Genomic DNA, 12,634 nt, shown 5'->3' on the forward strand with positions numbered 1-12,634 from the left:
AATGAAGTGGAATTTTTTTGCCACTGTAAAAACTATAACCTAACAGCTATGTGGTTCGTTGAAAATATATTTTTTGGGTTTTATTGTGCGCTTAAATCTCCGAGATAAATATGTATAAATACCAATTTTTTTATGAATGCGAGATAAAGTCAATGGAGAAGCTCGGTTTATCAATTTAAAGAAAAAAAGCCACCTGTGGCGTAAAAAACTTGATCTCTCCTTTGAAGTGAGGAAATAATCTCTCCTTTGAAGCACCCGCGTGGCAAATGATGGGAGTGTCATGAGCGACCGAGATGGGCGATCGAGATATTTTGTATGAACGACTCACATTGTGATTTGTTAATCGCCACCGCGAATGCAACACGAATTGGAAATTGAATTCGTTTAAACACAAGGGGATATTGGTTGGGATCATGGAAATCCTACAAATGACAACTTCCTCATCTTTGAATTTTCCTCAGAATACAGTCGCGTGAATCACATTGGTTATCAGTTTTTTTAATCACCAAACGCGTGTCATTGCATAGTTTTGGCTGGTTTAGGTTTCCAAGCACCATGAATACCGAACCTACCCTCTGCTGTAAATTGTGCGGTGTTAAGTTAGGCATATACAAGAAATTCTGATGGATAGTTGGTGACTTCGTCTTCGTTTGCTACGCAGCCAATAGATTTGAGTGAATGCCGAGTCCCAATGATTTGATTCTGAATTGTGACGTTTAAGTCGTCCACATCTTCGTTCTTAGTCGCCAAAATCGCTCGCTCACTCAACAATTTGTGTTTTGGGGTAATCAATATTGTTCGGTAACACTTACAGTTAATTGAATATAGCTAGCTCAGCTTTCGATGAAACTTAGTGGAAATTCCGTGGAAATAAAATCAATCAATCTGCTCAATTCGTCGACAGGAACACGACCATAACCGATAGTCAACAATTGCTCGGAGATTTGTTTACAAACACGGTAATAACGTGTTTTTTCACGACTCAACTTGAGCTGAGTCATTTAAAATAAAATAATTTTAATGCTGTTTTTATATTTTTTAAATGTTTTAATAATTAAAATGCTTTTAATATTCTCTCGAAGATCAGTCATTAAATTGGTAAAAATAAAACAAAACATCTAATTTTGACCGACTTGACAGATTTTGCAGGATTACCAACTCATAAAAACATACCCCTAACATCAAGATTAATTTTTTCCGTGAACATCTAATGTTTTCAATGTTTACTCTGTTATGCGGGGCTGAGATGAATCCAAAACACAAATATAATTGAAATCGGTGCAGCCGTTCTCGAGCTATTAGTAAATGGTGTAACTAACATTAATTTCCACTTTGTTTTATATATATATATAAAGAAAGGAGAATCAGAAAAGAGCTATCTATTACTTCGTATGCTCTATTTTCCATTTCTCTGAGCGTAGGGACTGCGAATTGGAGGCCTCGGACTGAGCCGTAAGTACTTAATTTGTGAAGCCAAAAAGGGTGCATTTTTTATTGGTTATCAAAAATGTCCACAGCGCAACGATGGGTCTAATTTAATTCAGAGCTTTCGATTTTTTTTCAATATTTTCAATGCAGTAATTGCACTCGCAATGAATTGCATTCAAAGTTCTGAATTTGACACATTCTATCGCCAATAATATACCTTGTGGTTAACAGTCCTAACTTCATCTTATTCAGCGCATATATTGCCCACCTGGGCAATCCCCTATTGTGATATTTATCCTTGTCTCTGAGCTTCATCGCTTCCCGCTTGGTCCCTTCAATTTCCTTCCTCCTCTGCTCCTTACGTCCGCCATTAATCACCGCCTTCCGTTTCCCTTATCGCGACCATACATTCGCCTCACATATCTCCTTTTTATGGCTGTTTTGGACCCCAATTACATTTCTCGTCGACAAAACCTTGTTCTCCGAGAACGAATTCATGTGCTATCTCCTAGCAACGCTGCGTAATGAGCGTGGTAGGGTCGCGCTGCCCCGGGTGGCGCTGATATCGCGGTGGCGATAAACCGAGTGCGCCATCTCCCGGTGCTCCTTATCACGTGACGTTCCCGTAGTCCCAAGCGCCACCGCGTCCGCGAAACTGTCGAGTTGTCTACCTGGGGCGGAAATGACACATCGAACCTGTCTCTCCATTGGATGCATGCGCTAGCAACGTAAAAATGTTTACTCTTTTCCGAATTATGATCCATCTGGTTTTGCGGTTTTTTTTATGATGGAATGTGCGTCGTATAATGATGCCTATCTTAGGAGGGTGCCGTAAAACATGACCGTTGTTCACTGCACTACAGTCGTAGGATTGGTTTTCAGCAGCCCTACGTTTCTCCCTTTTCCAAGCTAGTTCCTTCAGTTTCCTAGTTTTTCTTTTTCCGTGTCTTCTTCACTATCTGCCCATGCTTATTTTTGGCCTTCCTCGAGGGAATTTTCTTGATAACTTTTCCTCCGTTATACTTCTCACGTAACTGATTATTATATTACAATAAGATTAATCTTATGTCACGGCTTCTTTCCAACTATGAGCCCTTTTTTGGCTTATGACATTCCTCTATTCCCTCCGTTTAACGAGGCGTTTAATGACACTTCCAATTCCCTATCCATCAATTTCATATTTAGTACCTTCTGTTAGTACCAGATCTAGACCGCTCCAATGCTTCTATGGTTAGCTATTAATATAATCCACTTCTCTGATACGTAGAGTGCCCAGTCGATTGTTTTCACTTTTTAAAATAGCATCCGGTGCTTTCCCGGTGAATCGGGCACAAGAAGTGTCCTCGGACTCGACACGAAATCCAGCATCTAACTGTTCGACGAAGTATCCCTTAATTGTATTGATTCTGTCGCGCTTAGAACTATAGTGAAAATCTAAGATGATGTTCTACGAGTCACTCTGAAAGGTACGATGCGTCCACGTGCGCTTGGTTAAGTATTACTTATGGGGTAAAATATTTCTCCTATTCGGCGAAATTCTTACCTTTGGCACCACTCGAAAATGCCAATTTTGGAGGAAGAGCATATCCTTTAATATTGCTCGAATTCTCTCAGGCCATAATAACTCTAATGGTCGACAGACTCCCTCAATCCATTTCCGTTTCTCTCCACGGCCGAATTTCGCGTTTTATCATTCATGGTGACAGCGATTCCGTGGATTTAGAGTCCTGTTCTTAACCCCTTTCCTGCTCCACGTGCTATATCATTTCCCTTTAAAAGACCCCCCCGACGGGAGTATACCATTTTCCGTGTGCGTCCTTCATTCTTCTTTTTTTTCGGCAATACGCCCCCAATGGACTCCCCCGTCCACTGCAGCCCTTTTCATACCCTCCTTCCCTCCCTCCCTCCTCAGGCGGCAGCGGTGCGGGATCCGAGAAAAACGTTCTTTTGATTGCCGCTGCGTTTATTAAGTTTTCCTTCCGATTCATCCGCTCGGGTCGCTCGCTCGTATATTTCCGCGAATGTCACAGGAGGCGATGGAAGGGGTCTTCGGAACGATGCTTGTATTTTATTTATCACCAGCTTGTTGATATCGCAAGAGAATAGGGGTAGTTTTTGGAAAGGCCTAGTTGTGTTTTCGCCCGGGTAAATCTTTGTTTTGGAACGTTTTCAATCGTCATAATGCTAAAAAATATAAATTTAAAATCTCCTCAGATTAAAAAAAATTTTTCGTACGATTTAGTCACAACTTTCATTTAGATTCAGTATTAGCTTATCCTCCTCGGTTCTCGCGAATTGTATACTGTGCTTCGAAGTTTGAATTTTTACCGCTAGGCTAAGTAAAATGTCGTTATTACATCTTGTTCAGTGCTTCCTCACAAATGACACATCATACAGAAGCTCATAAATCGCTAATGTTGTTTGCTTATATCTAATTAGCCAGAAAAAAATGAATTCAGACCAAAAATAATGGCATATATCCCGGCACTGAGAAGGTAATGTTATCTTCAGAATAAAGTCAACGTTTAGAGAAATTCCCTCACGGACAGTTTTATAAGTAATGTTTTCGAGTTTCATGATGTTATTAATGTTGCAGCTTGACATCACCTTTCATCGTAAGACCATTTCTCATGATCTCCTAACAAGAGGTTTGGATAGTGTTGATAGTGTTGGAAATGTAGAGGAACGATCAAGAATCGGTCGTAAAAATACCTTCAGGAAAGTGAGAACTGATTAAAAGGATTTCAAGCCTCGCAAAAAATATAATCTACCGTTAAAATGGAAAATTACCCAGACTTCGAAAAATTATTGTTGAAAACTAAAAGTTCAACTTTTACTTGATTGCTTAACTGCTACACCCTTTTATTCTTGTGGTTTATTTCCTTCTCCTAGTGGCGAAGTGTAGAAGACGACACTTCTATTGAGACATCAAAGCATTGAGTACTATGCCAAGACATGGAAGCAGCACCACCTATTTATTGCGTGTATCGTTTTGCTTTTACTCATGAATTATTGTGTACGAGGATTTAGTCCAGTAATTTTTGCTTCTCTAGCATTAAAATTCAAAATACATTTAAAAACAATTGTATACCCTCGGTTCTGTTGAAATGTAGACGGAATGGATTATATTTTTTTACTACATGTTTCTCGCTAATTTGATGTTTTTTTACAATTTTTGATTGTTTTATTTAAGCATATTGCATCTTAAATTGAAAACAATATTTCCTTCATGTGCAGACTGGCTCATTAATTCTCTGTGTATACTAGTGATATCACAAATATTGATGCTACGAAATGAAATACATATATAATATATTTTTCCTAGGAAATCAGATGAATACATGTCTTGATTGTTTCCAGCTTTACTTCGTGAAAATCCATTCTTAATAATAAAACGTTATTGTACTTTTCCATACGATACGATTTTTTTGTTTTTTTTTCGTGTGGAAAAGTACAATAACGTTTTATTATTATGAATACATGTCAATCAGCATAAATAATCGGTCATTTCATAGATGTAGTTTACGGAGTGGAAGTATGACTTATCCAAAACAACGGAAGAATTTGCACGGTCGCAATGTGCATTTATATAAGAGCCTTCGTGGTCAGTGGGCGGAAATGAATTACTAATGGCTCATGTGTCATTGCTGGTAGTGATAGGGGAGAAATTCAGCTCCGTTAAAAACAACTTAACCCAACTGCAACTGGCTTAACTTGAGAGTTGAGTATTTCATGAAGTATGGCAAGTGGTTTACAGCAACTTAAAGTGGCTTAGTGTGACTTGGAATGGTAATTTGTTTGAAAAAAAGATCAAATAACTATTTGAAATACTCGGAAGAAAGAGAAATAATGGCTCCTGTCGACGCACGTGCTTCTCAAAGTTATCTAGTTCTCTTGTACCGATTCCACGAATGATATAAGGTCTGAGCATTGATTAATGGAATATTTAACTTAACCCTTAACCAGTGACGTGCAATTCTTGTTACACTACCAGTGACGTGCGATTTGGGAGACCACAATAAAACATAAATTCATAAAACGTTGCAAAGCCAATTTTTTTGCTTAGTTTCTATGACTTCTCAACTATTCTAAAACTTATATTTAATATTATGCATTCCCAACAAGAACCAACTTTTTCAGTAAAAATTGTTATTTGAAACAAGATCAAAAAACTGATATCAAAAACACTTGAGTTGTTATTATTATCGTACTTTTCTTAATTAAGTACTTAATTAATTATCCACGTTATACAACTAAAAATGCTCCCTTAAAAGAATTATTTATTATTATTATTCTTGAAAAATTACTAGGAATTGTTTTTATCTACTTTTTGAATTATTTCCACCAGCATTACGTTTGTTGTTTTTTTCCAATTTAGTGACGTGAGGTCTCACAGACCGCTACTAAAAATCAGTTGCAAATTTTCTAGAAATAAATAGGTATGAACAACGTTAAATTTTAAGGGTGCCATGTCAATATTATACAAAATTAAGACGCTCACGAGGATTATAGATATTTTGAAACAGAAATTTTTAAAATATTCATAATTTTAGAAACGCAAGCGGTGTCTAATACCGCACGTCACCGGTAAAGGGTTAAAAGTCTTTGAGTTATTAAGTGAAAAAATGCCTACTTTAGTTGTTGTAAACAGGACTTTAATTGCTTCGTATAAGCCCACACTTTCTGATCATGCAGTTGTCGAATATATACATTTATGAGCACATAAGGCTCACTTCTACCAAGAAGTCGAAAGACTTTTTCTCCAAACATTATTTTGTATACTTTATTATATTAATTAATATAACTTATTAACTTTTGAGCGGCTTTTAAGTTTAACATGAAATCGGCACTATGCAGAGCATGGTTTGTTACACGTTAACTTGATGATATGCTTAATGGCTCGCATTTTAACTTCCTAATTTGAGCCAACTCAATCGAAAACAATTCGGAACTAGAACCCAACTTCAGACATTTCCGAGGTTTGTCGAAGTGAACCATAAATATTAGTTTCTGCATGGAATTACACTCCAAATAAATGTATAATTAGAGAATGGAGAAAACAATGGATAACAAGTTCAGAGAAGTAGCAATCAGGAAAGGGAATTTATGCTGCAAATTGAATTCAGGCACTAAGGAGCGAATTCCAAAAGCTCCTAATTGAAGATACATTTTGTTATTAATTTCTTTTTCCTATAATTCCTTATTTTGCAAATCGAATCGGATTGCGTCTGACATTTCGGACCATTCTCTTTACGTACTTTGCATCACAAAACAAAAGAAATTGTTCATCAGCTTTTTAGCAGTAAATTCTCGTTAGTGTAACATTTTAACCCCAATTCATGCATTAAAGAAATACATTTCACGAAGACATGATGCGAATATATAATTTAATATTTAATTCTTTGAAATCAGAGTATTATAGGAATAATTGTCAAGATATATATTTGAACCTTCTCTTTTACGAAAGGAACTGGATTTGGTACCGTTTTTCCTGATGGCTGTGAACAAAATCTAATTAGGTCAGTAAGTAACATCGCCTATTACGATCCCTACCAGTATAAATAGATATAACTTGGCAATAACATTCATATGAAGACATGGGTGCACTTTATAATAACTGGTGGTGAAATATTGAGAAAAATAGTGAATTTTTCACTCCAAGGGAAGAGATTAAGATTTCAGCAACGTCTGCTGGACCTACTTTGAAATTATTGCTGAAAATGTCTGTCTATTTGTAAAGAGGAGTCATGTACTAGTGGAATTATCAGTTTTGCCAATATCAGACATTATCAGCCAGTCAGGTGTTCATATTTTTACAGTAATATCTTGTAATAAATTGCCATTACATTAATTATAATGATGCATTATTCTTCATGAAAAGAAAATAATAAACAAATTAAAAATCGGTGCTTAAAAAATTAACGCATTCCGGCATTTAGTTTTGAAATCATAGATTCTGCTCTTTTTTAATTGAGAGCTTTTAGCATTATTTTTTTAGATGCATTCTATGTTGTTTGGGTTTCTATGGCTACTATTTCGCTGCAAGGAGATCCTACCTGGGTACCATGGTGCACATCGCACCAACTGCACCCGCGTATATTGTTGTAACACACATTTCGGATCCAATACATTATCTTTTCACACGTGACTGTTATGATTTTTTTTAAATTCCATAGGAGTCACTATTTTCGCGCACGGGATTCCATTCGTTTTAACTTGTCGCATTCATTGTGCCTCCGAGTGCTTGCATTTCACGCAAGTGAATTCATTTCGACGACGCGGTGAAAGTATTTTTGACGGACGCAGTTCAGGGACTGGCTCTCATAATTTTTTACGTCCACCCGAGGACGTCCGTGCAAGGTATCACAAAGAATTCCATTTTTATACATTTGGATTTTTTATTGCCATTTTTCGTTCGTCAGCGGAAACAACCGATACACACAAAAAATAAAAAGAACTTTGTGCGCTGAGTATTCAGGAATGCGCGTTTTCAATTGAGTCGTATAGTCAAGGGTGCAAATTAACGCACGTGTGCATCAATTTCACGATTTTAATCTTGAATTCCCTTTTGCAAAGACCTGGGAGGAAAAAGGAAGGAAGCCCTTTGTGCGAAGATGAGGGACATCCGTTGATATGCAGGTGTGATGACGATTCATATCCAGTAGCCATCTGAAAAGGAGGAATTTTCCATGAGCCGCATATTAAATCTCTTATTGCCTCAGATATAAAATCTGACCCGCTACAAAGCACTGAAAATATCAAGTTACTGTCATACGTTTTAAAAGAATCAGATTTGTAATTGCACGCAACCTTTTATTTATTACTCATTATATTAAAAATAGAAATTAGAATTAATGAATTTTGTATTCTATTTATGTATTTTCCGTCCCTTTCAATTGTTCTTAGATAGGTAGACTATTTATTCATTTATTTAAATCTAATGCTGACACCAGGAAATAGCCTACTGTGTAATATGTATATGTAATAATAAATAAATAATTATATTCCACTCTCATCATAACTACAATTAGTTGCAACATGCATTGGGGGACATATCGTTGCCCCTTCGGTGAGATCACGTGATGGGGTCACTGACTCTTTCTTATGCGTTTAAGTTCAGATGTATCGCTAATCAATCACACAATAATATTATCGCTGGCAGAGTCACAAGAGAGATTTAAAATCTAAAATACAAACCATTCCAAGTTACTTTATTAATAAAAAAAAGAAAATGAATACATGGAATGAAGACAGCTGCACTGCTCCACACTGCACTACACGTACCAATTTACACATCATCAAAGTAAAGTCGATTATTCATCAATTGCAAACTCCGATCAACAGCAATGTGTCACATTCAAGGGGGAAGAGCTACTCGACGAAAAGAAAACTTTTGAAATCTGTCTTGTAAACTAATGCCAATTGTGGGCCCACTGCTGTCATTGGTGGAACCCACCTCACCCCTCCCCTCCCTCCCTCCTATCCTAATTGCCCCCTCCCACTCGGCTTGAACCTCACCTCATGGAAATGTACGCAATTCCTGCTCGAAACATTTGTCAGTTGACTCCCTTCCCAGCAAATGACACGTTGTCATTGAAATATATCGAGGCAATAATAATAGCAGTGTGGAAATCAGTAATTAGTTTTAATTTTACACGTTTAACGTAAGGAAATTCTACGAAATCGGAAATGAAATCCTAGAAAGTATTAGAAAAGAAAGTAGTAGAAATCCTATCGCCCCCATCTGTGAATTTTAACAAGTGACTGTATTTGCAGTCATGTGGACGCGTAAAAAGTTATTAAGCCTGAGGGTGAATTCGAGAAGAAAAAAATGACTCGCTTGATAATTTCACCCGTGGTGTGAATGTTTTTCTGCCGTTCCAAAGGCTGGCATGTCAACTCCAATAACTTAGGTGAAAGCATCGTTCAACCAGCCGTGGTGTAGTACTTGTTTGAACTTCAAGTACGGAAATTGACCGCAATAATACCGTTAGTTAAGCAGATGGAGGTTAAATATCATACACACACCGTAAATCCTAATTTTTCTCTGGTCTTTGTCATGTGAAAATTCAAATATGTAATAGAAACATCGTCATTTCTAGAAGACAATATTGCTATCTGAGTCGGAAAATGCCTACCCGATGGATGATTTAAACAATTCGTTACATAAACGTGAAATCTTTTGAGATGGCACCTAACTAATGCTAAGCAATTAACTTGTTACTTACCGAGGGCTATTTTAAATTGTCCATAAAACTTTGAGGCTAAACTTGGTACAATAATAATGAGGCAACCTTTCAGGTACCTACATAATTAAGCATTTTAAAATGAAAATGGTTCCTATCACACGGTAATTGAACATTACTTATTGTGAAGTTTATTTTGTTGATGAGTGAGTATTATTTTCGTTGTCATTATTTGAAATATTTATATTTGTCAACCATTAGGTCAAATGGCAACATGAATTGGTTTTACCATAATTAATACGCAAACTTGCTCTGTAAAAGTACGCATAAAATGAAATAAAGATTAACTAGAGTTGTAAAACTACAAGAAGAAAAAACACCCAAAAAATATTTTTTTTAAGTCCCTCGCATGGAGATCTTCATGCTACGCGGGAAGGGATCAGAAACAACTTTAGGTAGACCGTTCCGATTCCCCGGTGCAAGAAAGAAAGTTTCGCAGTGTTTGACAGCTGTTTCGGAGGGTAATTTTTGTGCTAATGATCTTTCCTTGACAGAATGAATTTAAGTTTTTCCAAGTGGAATGGCTTTTCAGGACGAGCTGGCTGGAAAACCCAGTGGAGCCCTCGGACACGTGGTTATCCTGGACCAAAGATCCCGCAAGTCCCCTGCGATCCTTGATGTTTTCCAGTGCCTAAATTTACATATGTATTCAAGAGACCTCATCGCCCCCGGGGCTTTTGAAATATCAATTTGCTGCTAGTTATGCTAGCAAACACAAAAATTATTTGAGGATTGCTTTTGCGTACGTGTCATTTCGAAATTGGATTTACATGTTGAAGTCAGGCATGAAAAAATTTACGCTAGTACGCCAAAATGAAACAAAAAAATTGATGCATAGGAATTGGAACTTTAGATAAATATTTCATTTTTCAGATGGGCTAATTATTTGCTATAAAATAAGACTTGTGAGATTTTAGTAATCACCGTAGTAGTCCGTAACTTTAAAACCGTCTGCACTGGTTTTCAAAAGCGATCATTAAATGGGCGCTCCAATAGTCCAAAGGGCAACGTCGCGGGATGAAATTCATATTCCCTTTCGGGGAAAAACCGGGGAGAGATGCAACTCGTATTCTGAATGGGTAATGGTGGGCAATTAGAGCGTTGAAAGTTCTGGAAATATTTGAAATGGTGAACCATATTTGGAACATATAATATATTATCTCTGCGACCCCGTCTCGCGAATGGTTCAATTCATGAGGCGAGGTCAACGTGATGTTAGCATTCGAATGAGAAGGCATTCAGCATCATACTATGATTTTTAATGCGTTTCCTTCCGGAGAAATTAAACTATACCGTGGGTATTGGCTATACCGCGGGATATGGGTATTAATGTTTTAATACCAAGTGATTGAAATATGTGATCACTATTTTAATTATCCCTCAAATAAATACGAAGGTTATTTCAATGTTTTAAATAGGTATTTCGTCAGTAACGTAATATGTCACTTGTTGCGGAGGTATCATTGATAAATTTCAGTGCACATTGTACAGAATTCTGGATGAAGATGCTATTTCAAGTATCAGTTCCTAATTAAGGGTTCTTGGAAGGAAAATTTAGACTATCTTGAAACAAATTACAGTGTCTAAGATGAAGTGAGATACTCTTGTCATTGCGAGAAATATTTATACATAAGGAGCGTAGAGTTGAAAATGGAGGCTTGCACGCTATTCATCTCAAATATTATTGTTATTCCATCCAATCATCTAGTTATTTCACACTCACGGTGATGGTATAGGATAGGTGAGAGTCAAATACTTAGGATATCATCCTAAGTATTTAAGTCTATTGATGTGACCTTATATTTGGGAGAGTTTATTTAGCCTGGTTATGCTAGATAAATTATCCCAAATTATTCATATGTAGGCCCAATATATATGTGTAGCCAGCTAGTGTTTATAATTAATTCCAAATAGATAGAGAATAACTGAATACGCATAGGATAGCAGGCGCGCAAACGAGAAGTGTTTTCTTTCCATCGGAGAAGATTTTTGGTGTTGTGAGGGAGACGTTTTTCACATATTGAATGTTTATCCCATACTTCAATTGAAAAGGAACCGCGTCTTGTTTCAGCCCTGATGGTCATTATCGAGGATTTGTCGTCAGATTTTCTGTTGGTGGAAAATTATACCCAAATCTGGGTCAATTTATTTTCAGTTAAGGAATAAAGTGAACTCTTAGTTTTACTTTTTAATTTAATGGCTGATGAATAATACGAAATTATTCCAAAGCTCTTCCAAGATCTGGGAAGATAGTTTACTACTTTTTAATAGACACGTACTAGACATGGATCGTGTTAGTATTAAATTTGCTTAACCGTCTTTGATATTAAAAGCATTCTACCGCATTGAGTAGGCTTACACGTAGAATTTTGCGAATCACCCTGTTTCGTCTCCCCCTCCGTCGCGCAGTGGTCCGAAATCGAAAAAAGCTGGACAAAACCTCAAAATCGATTTTTTGGAGTGCGGAAATTGAAATTTTGCACAGCTGTTGTCCAATACATTAGTGTATTTTTTGACGGAAACCGTTTTTCATACGCAAATTTTTTAAACAAATTACTTGGCCTCAAACAGTTGAACAAATTTCGCAAAAATTGCCCTCATTGAATTTTTTTCGAAATTCAGCTTGTTAAAACTAATGCCACACCTTCTGTAGTGATTCAATAGAAACAAAAATTTACAATATTACCATGCGGTTTATTACTGTTAATTTTTGGCAACTTTCACGACTCAGTTGTATTATTTGTGGCCGATACGATACAAAATAGCGGACCCTGTTTTTCGTCGAAATTTCGTGCTCGTGTAGGATTATAAAAAAGGATCATTGAGTTACCTCGAGATATTTACACCACATATACAACAAAACCTGCAGTGTATGATACCAAAAGGAGAATTGCGACCACCTGCGACGCTGAAATTAAGATCGATTTTTCAGCCCACTGTGCGTCGTGCCAATCTACCCT

This window comes from Ischnura elegans, chromosome 5, assembly GCF_921293095.1.
Source record: "Ischnura elegans chromosome 5, ioIscEleg1.1, whole genome shotgun sequence".
Lineage (NCBI taxonomy): Eukaryota > Metazoa > Arthropoda > Insecta > Odonata > Coenagrionidae > Ischnura > Ischnura elegans.